The 15,742-nt window shown below is 39.6% G+C and overlaps 3 non-coding genes across 3 annotated transcripts; all 3 read right to left on the reverse strand.

Annotated features, from left to right (window-relative positions):
- Positions 1-4,767: 4,767 nt before the first annotated feature.
- trnav-aac (transfer RNA valine (anticodon AAC)) lies at positions 4,768-4,840 on the reverse strand. Its single transcript has one exon. It is a non-coding gene; the product is annotated as a tRNA-Val (tRNA).
- A 355-nt stretch (positions 4,841-5,195) lies between these two features.
- On the reverse strand, positions 5,196-5,268 carry trnav-aac (transfer RNA valine (anticodon AAC)). The gene has a single exon. It is a non-coding gene; the product is annotated as a tRNA-Val (tRNA).
- Positions 5,269-5,409: 141 nt separating this feature from the next.
- trnav-uac (transfer RNA valine (anticodon UAC)) lies at positions 5,410-5,482 on the reverse strand. Its single transcript has one exon. It is a non-coding gene; the product is annotated as a tRNA-Val (tRNA).
- Between the last annotated feature and the right edge of the window lie 10,260 nt (positions 5,483-15,742).

A 15,742-nucleotide genomic window follows, 5' to 3' on the forward strand; every position in this document is an offset into this window, starting at 1 on the left:
CTCACAACCACCACTCTCCTCTAAGTAGACTCTAAAGAAGTGTTTCCAGCCATAATCTTCACTGTCATACAAATATTTCTTTACTGTTTTTATCCTAATAGCTTTTCTTTTGACACCTAAATCTACAAGTTTTAAACCTCCATCCACATAGTCAGCAATCAATGTTTTCTGAGATATTCTCACTCCTTTACCATCCCATATAAAATTTGACACCACATTATTCAATTCATTTAGGACCCACTCCGGCATGTCCAGGACTCCCAAAACATACACAAATTTGGATAATACCAAAGCATTTGCAACAATTACTTTCCCTTGTAACTTTAGTTTTCTATTTTTCCAGAAATTCAACGTTAGCTTGACTTTATTAAGGATCCCAGTCCAAGTTATATCTTTTGCCTCTTTCTCCTTTACACCAATGTTTACTCCCAGCACTTTAATAAAATCCTTTGCGCTCTTGAATGGAATCTCACACCCGTTTACATTGATATCCCCAACAAACATTATTTCAGTCTTCTCTATATTAACTTTAGCACCCGATGCCTTGCCATATATATCTATGATCCCCATAATGCTTCCAATACTTTCTATATCCTTCACAGTACAAGTAGTGTCATCAGCGTACTGATGTACAACACTGACACCACCACCTGGGATTCCAACACCCCTTACTTCTTTATTACTATTTATCAATGTAGCTAACGGTTCTGTAGAAACACTGTACAGCAGAGCTGACAAAGGACAGCCCTGCCTTACTGACCTCTCCACAGGGAAAGTATCTGTTAACACTCCGTTACATTTAACACAACTTTTAGCCCCACTATACAACAGGTTGATCCAAGATACAAACTTTGGCCCAAACCCAAACCTCTCCAAAGTCTGTAATAAAAAGCTGTGCTCCACTCTATCGAAAGCTTTGTTAAAGTCCAAACTTAAAACTATACCACCTTCATTTTTCATTTGATTAACAACATCCCTAATTGTACAAATGACATCTGCAATATCTCTTCCAGGTATGCCGTAGGCTTGTGTTGATTCAATAATACTCCCAATCACCTTTTTCATCCTATTCGCTAACACTTTAGTCAGTATCTTATAATCCGAATTTAGAAGGCTAATAGGCCTATAATTTTCTAACTTTAATCTACTGCCCCTATTTTTGAATAAGATCGTTAACATTCCAGTTGACATAGACTCAGGGATTTCCTTATTCTCTTCCATATAATGAAACACCCTCACTAAAATGGGTGCCAAAATATCTACAAAGACTTTATAGAACTCATTTGTTAAACCATCCAAACCCGGACTTTTATTACCTTGCGTGCTAACAATTGCTTCCTTGATTTCCATAATCGAAATCTCTTCATCACACATCATTCTATCTGCCTGCGATACTTTGGCACTAATTTTATCCAACACTTTTACAACACACACTTTATCTACATCATTCTTTTTGTAAAGATTTCTGTAAAAGGTTTCAACTGTCTCTAAGATCCCAACAAAATCGTTTACCTTTACACCTCTTTCATCTTCCAACTCTACAATGTAACTCTTAGTTTGTTTTCTTTTTTCCAGACCCCCCAAAAAAGGATGTACATTTCTCTCCCTCCAAAGCGTACTGTGCCCTGCTCCTAACAATAGCACCCAAACATTTATTTTTTTCATAACGACCCAGCTCTGCATGGATTTTCAAATAATTCACAACATCATAGTCTGGATCCGTATCAGCCTTTTCAAGTTCATGCAACATCCTATTCCTAAGCATTATTTCTTTCTGCTTATCTAAACGGTTATGATTTTTTGCGTACCTAATACTCCTATTTTTTACTTTTACTTTCACTTCCTCCCACCATAAACACACATTCTCTTTTAACAGTACATTAGACATTTCATCATTAATACATTCAACAATTTCATTTCTATATCCTTCCTCCTTTAACAGACTGGCATTTAAACACCAGACACCTCCCCCTCTCCTCTCCACACCAAAACCCATTTGAAATGACATTACTGCATGATCACTATATGCTGTAAAGGTATATGACACCTTCTTAACATTCTGCACCAATTCTTGTTTTGCTAGACATAAATCAATTCTGCTTTGTTTTAATTCCTTTAGAACCACCTGCCTTCTAGAGAATACTCTTCTGTTTGGATTTTCAGCCCTCCATATATCTACTAGATTCTCCTCATTCATAAGTTTCCATAATGCATTTCTAGAAGAGTCATATCTGAATTTAGCACAACTAGAGGCATCCATTCTACTACACCTCACATTAAAATCTCCTATCAGTATACAGTTTTCTGAGCACAGTGTTTTTAATTTGTGAAACATTTCTCTCCTTTCAGATTCAATGTTTGAAGCATAAACATTAATTAAACGAAAAACTACATTTTGAACTTCAAATTCAATTACAATAAGTCTGCCATCATTGTCAGCATATATTTCTTTTACATTTTGCACCACATCATTTTTTATCAAAATAGCCACACCACATGTTTTATCCCCTCCATGACTACAAAAAATTCAATCTGACCATTTACTCTTAATCTCCTGCATTTTGGAGTCTGTCCAATTGGTCTCTTGAAAACACAACATGTCTGCCTTAACAGACACTAATACCTGCTCAAATTTGCTCATGTTTCTCAAACTGTTACCATTTAGGGATGCGACTGTAATCATTATGAATGTGTGCAGAAGTATAATCAGAGCCAAACAAGTCCTTAAAAATCCTACTTTTTCTTTTTTCCAAAACCCATCATCTCCCTGGTTTTCGACAATGACCTCTTATTTTTTACAAACAACTGAAGATCCTCACTATCTATTTCATCATCCGTCTCTTTATTTGGATTTTTGGGGGGATCGGCGGGGAAGCCTTTTGAAAAGTGCGCTTTAACAGTGCCCGTGACTTCAGTGGACCCAGCCCACTCTTTGGTGTAATTTTTACACAGGCTTAAAGCTGGCTCAGGCACCTGAGAAGCACCTTGCACCATCTCTACCTGTGTATGTCTTTCACCCATCATGTGCTGCTGTTCCACCTTGTCAGCAGCAGAGACTAAAACGGCGTCTCGTGCATTGCCAGGAGACATTACAGGCTCTTCAAGCTTATCTGCCACTGTCTCTGGAGTCACACTCTCCATGTCACTCTCATCCTCCCTCTCCATAGGCACACTCCCCTCTTCCTCAGACGTGAGGTCCATTGTTTGCAAAAGTAAGTGATTTTCTCCCTTATTACAGCTACATCTAACTTTAGGTCTGTCACACATTTTGCACACATTTCCTATGTTCCGACATTCTCTGGCATAATGCCCTTGTTCACTACATTTGTGGCATGTGAATTCCGGACATTCCTTAAGTATGTGCCCCGGCTGAATACATAATCTACATACCTTCACTTGATTGTCGTGGATTACACGAAAATATTCAAATCCCTCGACAGTGTTAAATTTAGTAGAATATGGCAAGGATTGCACATTGTCTGTAAACTTTACCTTGCAAAATCTTGTCCCATCTACAATGTCCGTTCCTGGCCACATCCTCCTCTTGATTGGCGTGGTCGCCTTCACCTTCCAGCCTTTTAGTTTCTCTTCTATCTCCTCATCCGTAATGTATGCGGGCAAGTTCAAAAAGGACACCACCAGCTCATCGTTCCCTAGTTCTTTAGCCATGATTTGACAGTTCTTTATCTTTAGCCCGTCTATTAGTCTTTCTTTTCCATTTACATGAGACATTGTTACTTCATACTTATTCCCGTCTTTCATTCGACATCCCAGTATTGTTCCGCAAACTTCCTTTATTCCTCTCAGCAATTCCATCGTTGTTATTTTCCCTTCTCCACTTATTTCCACGTTCACCGTCAGTTCCTTCTCATATGTTCTTTTTTTCAGTTCTTCGTTTAACATGCTGATTTCACTGTTGTCCTTTCTCGTCGTCGTTTGTATTCTTGATGTCGAAGCCATGTTGTCCGTCCGGTTATTTTAAGCAATATCCCCCAAACAGCTCACGCTGATGGGGGACAATAGCAAAAACGTTTCACAGAAACTTCACTACAGTCACTCACAAACTTTCAAACTTATAAGTGAACTAGACCTCCAAAAAAAACGATATTCTCTCTCAAGCACTCAGACACCTGCTTCTCTTCCACTTCCTGAAACTCCAAAAAGGGGCGTGTAAAGCGAACGTGATAACCGCTACACTACAGAAACTGCTTCAACAAATATCTGCAAGGAGTAAACCGAATTTTACAGATATTCATGGCACGTGTTCAAATTTCCAAAATTAGGCATTTATGAAAATAACTATTCTCTGTTAATAGTACAGTACCTACTGCACATGAAGAAGAGCACTGTTTCCTCCCGGTTTCAAACTGAGGACCTTTCACGTGTAAAGCGAACGTGATAACCACTACACTACAGAAACTGCTGCTTGATTTTTCTGCAAGGAGTAAACCGAATTTTAAAAATATTCATGGCACGTATTCGAATTTCCAAAATAAAGAATGCATGAAATTCTTTGTTAACACTATGGTACTTCTTGAATGTGTCGATGAGGGTTGTTTCCGCCTGGTTTCGAACCAGGGACCTTTCGCGTGTGAACAAACGTGATTACCACTACACTACAGAAACTGCTGCTAGATTTAGCTGCGAGGAGTAAACCGAATTTTACAGATATTCATGGCACGTATTCGAATTTCCAAAATACAGAATTCATGAAAATAACAATTCTTTGTTGAAAGTACAGTACCTACTGCACGTGTCAAAGAGCTCTGTTTCCGCCCGGTTTCGAACCGAGGACCTTTCGCGTGTTAAGCGAACGTGATAACCGCTACACTACAGAAACTGCTTTAACAATTATCTGCAAGGAGTAAACCGGATTTTACAGATATTCATGGCACGTGTTCAAATTTCCAAAATTAGGCATTTATGAAAATAACTATTCTCTGTTAATAGTACAGTACCTACTGCACATGTCAAAGAGCACTGTTTCCTCCCGGTTTCAAACTGAGGACCTTTCACGTGTAAAGCGAACGTGATAACCACTACACTACAGAAACTGCTGCTACATTTAGCTGCAAGGAGTAAACCGAATTTTACAGATATTCATGGCACGTATTCGAATTTCCAAAATACAGAATTCATGAAAATAACAATTCTTTGTTGAAATTACAGTACCTACTGCACTTTTCAAAGAGCTCTGTTTCCGCCCGGTTTCGAACCGAGGACCTTTCGCGTGTTAAGCGAACGTGATAACCGCTACACTACAGAAACTGCTTCAACAGTTATCTGCAAGGAGTAAACCGAATTTTACAGATATTCATGGCACGTGTCGAAATTTCCAAATTTAGGCATTTATGAAAATAACTATTCTCTTTTAAAAGTACTGTACCTACTGCACGTGTCAAAGAGCACTGTTTCCGCCCGGTTTCGAACCGAGGACCTTTCGCGTGTAAAGCGAACGTGATAACCACTACAGTACAGAAACTGCTGCTTGATTTTCCTGCAAGAAGTAAACCGAATTTTACAGATATTCAGGGCACGTATTCGAATTTCCAAAATACAGAATTTATGAAAATAACTATTCTTTGTTGAAAGTACAGTACCTACTGCACTTGTCAAAGAACTCTGTTTCCGCCCGGTTTCGAACCGAGGACCTTTCGCGTGTTAAGCGATCGTGATAACCGCTACACTACAGAAACTGCTTTAACAATTATCTGCAAGGAGTAAACCGAATTTTACAGATATTCATGGCACGTGTTGAAATTTCCAAAATTAGGCATTTATGAAAATAACTATTCTCTGTTAATAGTACAGTACCTACTGCACATGTCAAAGAGCAGTGTTTCCTCCCGGTTTCAAACTGAGGACCTTTCACGTGTAAAGCTAACGTGATAACCACTACACTACAGAAACTGCTGCTTGATTTTTCTGCAAGGAGTAAACCGAATTTTAAAAATATTCATGGCACGTATTCGAATTTCCAAAATAAAGAATGCATGACATTTTCTGTTACCACTATGGTACTTCAGAATGTGTCAATGAGCGTTGTTTCCGCCCGGTTTCGAACCAGGGACCTTTCGCGTGTGAAGCGACCGTGATTTTTTTTATTTTTATTTTTTATTTTTTTTATTATCAAAAATGTTTGTTTACAATATTTACAGTACAATCTACTGTTTACAGTACAATCCACAGAGAACAATACAGAAGACACTAGACTAACAGAGGCAGGTGAACAATTCACCCCCTATCAAATTATCAACAAAGAAAATATCAAAACAGTGCTTTCAAAAATTATAAGTGATACCTCCACTCTCCTCTCGTGAAATTAACCCACTCCCTTCAACAAAAGACTCATCAAAATGTTCCATCCCATAATTAAACAACATATCTATGTGTTTACTGAACAGTGCTATAAAGATACTCCACACCTGAACCCTCTTTCTGTCAAAAGAAACATAATTCCTCCTACAAAAAATAGCATACCTCACAAAACTCAAAACCATATTCAACAAACACACATTAGCACCCTCACATTTACCAGACACTCCAAATAACAAAAGTTCCTCCCACGCATACTTTTTCACAAAATCTCCCCCCCAGTTTCTACATAACATTTCCTTAACTTTACAAAAAAAATATTTTAAATCCTCACATTCTATAAACAAATGCATAAGAGTTTCCGGGAAACGTCCACATACGTCGCATTCCCTTTCTATCTCACAATTAATTTTCTTTAGCACCACCTTTGTAAATATTCTATTATGTCTTAGTTTGAAATCATTATTTTCACACTCCTTACTATTATATTTTACATTTAAATTTCCCCATATCTTTTTTTCATCCAATTCCGGAAAAACTACTTTCCAAAATTTCTCAGCAGCCGGCCTTCTACACACTTTTCCTACCATTATTCTATACAATCTTTTCACTGGTATACTAGATAAATGTACTTTCTTCTTACTGCTACCAATGAACAAATTAGGAAATACAAATAAATCTTCTCTTTCAACTTCACTATTTATTAAATCAACCCATGCTCTTGGTATACTATTCTTTATCTTGTCATACATATTATTCACTGTTCCCCTTCCCACCTCTTCATCCCATTCATTGATTATGTCAAAAATAGCTTCCCCAGGTAAAAACCCTGGAATTACCTCATATGTATAATCTTTTATTTGCCGTAGACCTGCACTCATAAATACTTTATTATACAAAACTTTTTCTTTGTTCTTGATTTTCTCATTCAGAAATATAGGTTGATTCATAATCAGGTCAATATGTCCACATTCATAATATACATTAGGCAACAACTCTGCCCATGCATTTAGCACCTCTTTATAAAAATCTGGTACCTTTTCAAACATTGCCCTTTTAAGCCCCATCAATAAACCATTATCCTCACAACCACCACTCTCCTCTAAGTAGACTCTAAAGAAGTGTTTCCAGCCATAATCTTCACTGTCATACAAATATTTCTTTACTGTTTTTATCCTAATAGCTTTTCTTTTGACATCTAAATCTACAAGTTTTAAACCTCCATCCACATAGTCAGCAATCAATGTTTTCTGAGATATTCTCACTCCTTTACCATCCCAAATAAAATTTGACACCACATTATTCAATTCATTTAGGACCCACTCCGGCATGTCCAGGACTCCCAAAACATACACAAATTTGGATAATACCAAAGCATTTGCAACAATTACTTTCCCTTGTAACTTTAGTTTTCTATTTTTCCAGAAATTCAACGTTAGCTTGACTTTATTAAGTATCCCAGTCCAAGTTATATCTTTTGCCTCTTTCTCCTTTACACCAATGTTTACTCCCAGCACTTTAATAAAATCCTTTGCGCTCTTGAATGGAATCTCACACCCGTTTACATTGATATCCCCAACAAACATTATTTCAGTCTTCTCTATATTAACTTTAGCACCCGATGCCTTGCCATATATATCTATGATCCCCATAATGCTTCCAATACTTTCTATATCCTTCACAGTACAAGTAGTGTCATCAGCGTACTGATGTACAACACTGACACCACCACCTGGGATTCCAACACCCCTTACTTCTTTATTACTATTTATCAATGTAGCTAACGGTTCTGTAGAAACACTGTACAGCAGAGCTGACAAAGGACAGCCCTGCCTTACTGACCTCTCCACAGGGAAAGTATCTGTTAACACTCCGTTACATTTAACACAACTTTTAGCCCCACTATACAACAGGTTGATCCAAGATACAAACTTTGGCCCAAACCCAAACCTCTCCAAAGTCTGTAATAAAAAGCTGTGCTCCACTCTATCGAAAGCTTTGTTAAAGTCCAAACTTAAAACTATACCACCTTCATTTTTCATTTGATTAACAACATCCCTAATTGTACAAATTACATCTGCAATATCTCTTCCAGGTATGCCGTAGGCTTGTGTTGATTCAATAATACTCCCAATCACCTTTTTCATCCTATTCGCTAACACTTTAGTCAGTATCTTATAATCCGAATTTAGAAGGCTAATAGGCCTATAATTTTCTAACTTTAATCTACTGCCCCTATTTTTGAATAAGATCGTTAACATTCCAGTTGACATAGACTCAGGGATTTCCTTATTCTCTTCCATATAATGAAACACCCTCACTAAAATGGGTGCCAAAATATCTACAAAGACTTTATAGAACTCATTTGTTAAACCATCCAAACCCGGACTTTTATTACCTTGCGTGCTAACAATTGCTTCCTTGATTTCCATAATCGAAATCAAATCAAATCAAATTTATTTTTATATAGCCCTTCGTACATCAGCTGATATTCTCAAAGTGCTGTACAGAAACCCAGCCTAAAACCCCAAACAGCAAGCAAAGCATGTGAAAGAAGCACGGTGGCTAGGAAAAACTCCCTAGGAAAAACTCCCTAGAAAGGCCAAAAACCTAGGAAGAAACCTAGAGAGGAACCAGGCTATGAGGGGTGGCCAGTCCTCTTCTGGCTGTGCAGGGTGGATATTATAACAGAACATGGTCAAAATGTTAAAATGTTAAAATGTTCATAAATGACCAGCATGGTCAAATAATAATAATCATAGTAGTTGTCGAGGGTGCAACAAGCACGTCCGGTGAACAGGTCAGGGTTCCATAGCCGCAGGCAGAACAGTTGAAACTGGAGCAGCAGCACGGCCAGGTGGACTGGGGACAGCAAGGAGTCATCATACCAGGTAGTCCTGAGGCATGGTCCTAGGGCTCAGGTCCTCCGAGAGAAAGACAGAAAGAGAGAAAGAGAGAATTAGAGAGAGCATATTTAAATACACACAGGACACCGGATAAGACAAGAGAAATACTCCAGATGTAACAGACTGACCCTAGCCCCCCGACACATAAACTACTGCAGCATAAATACTGGAGGCTGAGACAGGAGGGATCAGAAGACACTGTGGCCCCATCCGATGATACCCCCGGACAGGGCCAAACAGGCAGGATATAACCCCACCCACTTTGCCAAAGCACAGCCCCCACACCACTAGAGGGATGTCTCCAACCACCAACTTACCGTCCTAAGACAAGGCCGAGTATAGCCCACAACGATCTCCGCCATGGCACAACCCAAGGGGGGGGGGGGGGGCGCCAACCCAGACAGGAAGACCACGTCAGTGACTCAACCCACTCAAGTGACGCACCCCTCCCATGGACGGCATGGAAGAACACCAGTAGGCCAGTGACTCAGCCTCTGTAAAAGGGTTAGAGGCAGAGAATCCCAGTGGAAAGAGGGGAACCGGCAAGGCAGAGACAGCAAGGGCGGTTCGTTGCTCCAGCCTTTCCGTTCACCTTCACACTCCTGGGCCAGACTATACTTAATCATAGGACCTACTGAAGAGATAAGTCTTCAGTAAAGACTTAAAGGTTGAGACTGAGTCTGCGTCTCTCACATTGGTAGGCAGACCATTCCATAAAAATGGAGCTCTATAGGAGAAAGCCCTACCTCCAGCCGTTTGCTTAGAAATTCTAGGGACAATTAGGAGGCCTGCGTCTTGTGACCGTAGCGTACGTGTAGGTATGTACGGCAGGACCAAATCGGAAAGATAGGTAGGAGCAAGCCCATGTAATGCTTTGTAGGTTAGCAGTAAAACCTTGAAATCAGCCCTTGCCTTAACAGGAAGCCAGTGTAGGGAGGCTAACACTGGAGTAATATGATCAAATTTTTTGGTTCTAGTCAGGATTCTAGCAGCCGTATTTAGCACTAACTGAAGTTTATTTAGTGCTTTATCCGGGTAGCCGGAAAGTAGAGCATTGCAGTAGTCCAGCCTAGAAGTAACAAAAGCATGGATTAATTTTTCTGCGTCATTTTTGGACAGAAAATTTCTGATTTTTGCAATGTTACGTAGATGGAAAAAAGCTGTCCTTGAAACAGTCTTGATATGTTCTTCAAAAGAGAGATCAGGGTCCAGAGTAACGCCGAGGTCCTTCACAGTTTTATTTGAGACGACTGTACAACCATCCAGATTAATTGTCAGATTCAACAGAAGATCTCTTTGTTTCTTGGGACCTAGAACAAGCATCTCTGTTTTGTCCGAGTTTAAAAGTAGAAAGTTTGCAGCCATCCACTTCTTTATGTCTGAAACACAGGCTTCTAGCGAGGGCAATTTTGGGGCTTCACCATGTTTCATTGAAATGTACAGCTGTGTGTCGTCTGCATAGCAGTGAAATTTAACATTATGTTTTCGAATGACATCCCCAAGAGGTAAAATATATAGTGAAAACAATAGTGGTCCTAAAACGGAACCTTGAGGAACACCGAAATTTACAATTGATTTGTCAGAGGACAAACCATTCACAGAGACAAACTGATATCTTTCCGACAGATAAGATCTAAACCAGGCCAGAACTTGTCCATGTAGACCAATTTGGGTTTCCAATCTCTCCAAAAGAATGTGGTGATCGATGGTATCAAAAGCGGCACTAAGATCTAGGAGCACGAGGACAGATGCAGAGCCTCGGTCTGACGTCATTAAAAGGTCATTTACCACCTTCACAAGTGCAGTCTCAGTGCTATGATGGGGTCTAAAACCAGACTGAAGCGTTTCGTATACATTGTTTGTCTTCAGGAAGGCAGTCAGTTGCTGTGCAACAGCTTTTTCTAAAATTTTGGAGAGGAATGGAAGATTCGATATAGGCCGATAGTTTTTTATAATTTCTGGATCAAGATTCGGCTTTTTCAAGAGAGGCTTTATTACTGCCACTTTTAGTGAGCTTGGTACACATCCGGTGGATAGAGAGCCGTTTATTATGTTCAACATAGGAGGGCCAAGCACAGGAAGCAGCTCTTTCAGTAGTTTAGTTGGAATAGGGTCCAGTATGCAGCTTGAGGGTTTGGAGGCCATGATTATTTTCATCATTGCGTCAAGAGATATAGTACTAAAACACTTTAGTATCTCCCTTGATCCTAGGTCCTGGCAGAGTTGTGCAGACTCAGGACAATGGAGCTTTGGAGGAATACCCAGATTTAAAGAGGAGTCTGTAATTTGCTTTCTAATGATCATGATCTTTTCCTCAAAGAAGTTCATAAATGTATTACTGCTGAAGTGAAAGCCATCCTCCATTTGCGAAGGCTGCTTTTTAGTTAGCTTTGCAACAGTATCAAAAAGAAATTTCGGATTGTTCTTATTTTCCTCAATTAAGTTGGAAAAATAGGATGATCGAGCAGCAGTAAGGGCTCTTCGATACTGCACGGTACTGTCTTTCCAAGCTAGTCGGAAGACTTCCAGTTTGGTGTGGCGCCATTTCCGTTCCAATTTTCTGGAAGCTTGCTTCAGAGCTCGTGTATTTTCTGTATACCAGGGAGCTAGTTTCTTATGACAGATGTTTTTAGTTTTTAGGGGTGCAACTGCATCTAGGGTATTGCGCAAGGTTAAATTGAGTTCCTCGGTTAGGTGGTTAACTGATTTTTGTCCTCTGACGTCCTTGGGTAGGCAGAGGCAGTCTGGAAGGGCATCAAGGAATCTTTGGGTTGTCTGAGAATTTATAGCACGACTTTTAATGCTCCTTGGTTGGGGTCTGAGCAGATTATTTGTTGCAATTGCAAACGTAATAAAATGGTGGTCCGATAGTCCAGGATTATGAGGAAAAACATTTAGATCCACAACATTTATTCCATGGGACAAAACTAGGTCCAGAGTATGACTGTGGCAGTGAGTAGGTCCAGAGACATGTTGGACAAAACCCACTGAGTCGATGATGGCTCCGAAAGCCTTTTGGAGTGGGTCTGTGGACTTTTCCATGTGAATGTTAAAGTCACCAAAAATTAGAATATTATCTGCTATGACTACAAGATCCGATAGGAATTCAGGGAACTCAGTGAGGAACACTGCATATGGCCCAGGAGGCCTATAAACAGTAGCTATAAAAAGTGAGTGAGTAGGCTGCATAGATTTCATGACTAGAAGCTCAAAAGACGAAAACGTCATTGTTGTTTTTTTTTTTGTAAATTGAAATTTGCTATCGTAAATGTTAGCAACACCTCCGCCTTTGCCGGATGCACGGGGGGTATGGTCACTAATGTAACCTGGGGGTGAGGCCTCATTTAACACAGTAAATTCATCAGGCTTAAGCCATGTTTCAGTCAGGCCAATCACATCAAGATTATTATCAGTGATTAGTTCATTGACTATAACTGCCTTGGAAGTGAGGGATCTAACATTAAGTAACCCAATTTTGAGATGTGAGGTATCACAATCTCTTTCAATAATGGCAGGAATGGAGGAGGTCTTTATACTAGTGAGATTGCTAAAGCGAACACCGCCATTTTTAATTTTGCCCAACCTAGATCGAGGCACAGACACGGTCTCAATGGGGAAAGCTGAGCTGACTACACTGACTGTGCTAGTGGCAGACTCCACTAAGCTGGCAGGCTGGCTAACAGCCTGCTGCCTGGCCTGCACCCTATTTCATTGTGGAGCTAGAGGAGTTAGAGCCCTGTCTATGAAATCTCTTCTATGATGTGTGATGAAATCTCTTCATCACACATCATTCTATCTGCCTGCGATACTTTGGCACTAATTGTATCCAACACTTTTACAACACACACTTTATCTACATCATTCTTTTTGTAAAGATTTCTGTAAAAGGTTTCAACTGTCTCTAAGATCCCAACAAAATCGTTTACCTTTACACCTCTTTCATCTTCCAACTCTACAATGTAACTCTTAGTTTGTTTTCTTTTTTCCAGACCCCAAAAAAAAGGATGTACATTTCTCTCCCTCCAAAGCGTACTGTGCCCTGCTCCTAACAATAGCACCCAAACATTTATTTTTTTCATAACGACCCAGCTCTGCATGGATTTTCAAATAATTCACAACATCATAGTCTGGATCCGTATCAGCCTTTTCAAGTTCATGCAACATCCTATTCCTAAGCATTATTTCTTTCTGCTTATCTAAACGGTTATGATTTTTTGCGTACCTAATACTCCTATTTTTTACTTTTACTTTCACTTCCTCCCACCATAAACACACATTCTCTTTTAACAGTACATTAGACATTTCATCATTAATACATTCAACAATTTCATTTCTATATCCTTCCTCCTTTAATAGACTGGCATTTAAACACCAGACACCTCCCCCTCTCCTCTCCACACCAAACCCATTTGAAATGACATTACTGCATGATCACTATATGCTGTAAAGGTATATGACACCTTCTTAACATTCTGCACCAATTCTTGTTTTGCTAGACATAAATCAATTCTGCTTTGTTTTAATTCCTTTAGAACCACCTGCCTTCTAGAGAATACTCTTCTGTTTGGATTTTCAGCCCTCCATATATCTACTAGATTCTCCTCATTCATAAGTTTCCATAATGCATTTCTAGAAGAGTCATATCTGAATTTAGCACAACTAGAGGCATCCATTCTACTACACCTCACATTAAAATCTCCTATCAGTATACAGTTTTCTGAGCACAGTGTTTTTAATTTGTGAAACATTTCTCTCCTTTCAGATTCAATGTTTGAAGCATAAACATTAATTAAACGAAAAACTACATTTTGAACTTCAAATTCAATTACAATAAGTCTGCCATCATTGTCAGCATATATTTCTTTTACATTTTGCACCACATCATTTTTTATCAAAATAGCCACACCACATGTTTTATCCCCTCCATGACTACAAAAAATTAAATCTGACCATTTACTCTTAATCTCCTGCATTTTGGAGTCTGTCCAATTGGTCTCTTGAAAACACAACATGTCTGCCTTAACAGACACTAATACCTGCTCAAATTTGCTCATGTTTCTCAAACTGTTACCATTTAGGGATGCGACTGTAATCATTATGAATGTGTGCAGAAGTATAATCAGAGCCAAACAAGTCCTTAAAAATCCTACTTTTTCTTTTTTCCAAAACCCATCATCTCCCTGGTTTTCGACAATGACCTCTTATTTTTTACAAACAACTGAAGATCCTCACTATCTATTTCATCATCCGTCTCTTTATTTGGATTTTTGGGGGGATCGGCGGGGAAGCCTTTTGAAAAGTGCGCTTTAACAGTGCCCGTGACTTCAGTGGACCCAGCCCACTCTTTGGTGTAATTTTTACACAGGCTTAAAGCTGGCTCAGGCACCTGAGAAGCACCTTGCACCATCTCTACCTGTGTATGTCTTTCACCCATCATGTGCTGCTGTTCCACCTTGTCAGCAGCAGAGACTAAAACGGCGTCTCGTGCTTTGCCAGGAGACATTACAGGCTCTTCAAGCTTATCTGCCACTGTCTCTGGAGTCACACTCTCCATGTCACTCTCATCCTCCCTCTCCATAGGCACACTCCCCTCTTCCTCAGACGTGAGGTCCATTGTTTGCAAAAGTAAGTGATTTTCTCCCTTATTACAGCTACATCTAACTTTAGGTCTGTCACACATTTTGCACACATTTCCTATGTTCCGACATTCTCTGGCATAATGCCCTTGTTCACTACATTTGTGGCATGTGAATTCCGGACATTCCTTAAGTATGTGCCCCGGCTGAATACATAATCTACATACCTTCACTTGATTGTCGTGGATTACACGAAAATATTCAAATCCCTCGACAGTGTTAAATTTAGTAGAATATGGCAAGGATTGCACATTGTCTGTAAACTTTACCTTGCAAAATCTTGTCCCATCTACAATGTCCGTTCCTGGCCACATCCTCCTCTTGATTGGCGTGGTCGCCTTCACCTTCCAGCCTTTTAGTTTCTCTTCTATCTCCTCATCCGTAATGTATGCGGGCAAGTTCAAAAAGGACACCACCAGCTCATCGTTCCCTAGTTCTTTAGCCATGATTTGACAGTTCTTTATCTTTAGCCCGTCTATTAGTCTTTCTTTTCCATTTACATGAGACATTGTTACTTCATACTTATTCCCGTCTTTCATTCGACATCCCAGTATTGTTCCGCAAACTTCCTTTATTCCTCTCAGCGATTCCATCGTTGTTATTTTCCCTTCTCCACTTATTTCCACGTTCACCGTCAGTTCCTTCTCATATGTTCTTTTTTTCAGTTCTTCGTTTAACATTCTGATTTCACTGTTGTCCTTTCTCGTCGTCGTTTGTATTCTTGATGTCGAAGCCATGTTGTCCGTCCGGTTATTTTAAGCAATATCCCCCAAACAGCTCACGCTGATGGGGGACAATAGCAAAAACGTTTCACAGAAACTTCACTACAGTCACTCACAAACTTTCAAACTTATAAGTCAGCTAGACCTAAAAAAAAACGATATT

Source organism: Salmo salar, chromosome 18 (assembly GCF_965601325.2).
Source record: "Salmo salar chromosome 18, fSalSal1, whole genome shotgun sequence".
NCBI lineage: Eukaryota > Metazoa > Chordata > Actinopteri > Salmoniformes > Salmonidae > Salmo > Salmo salar.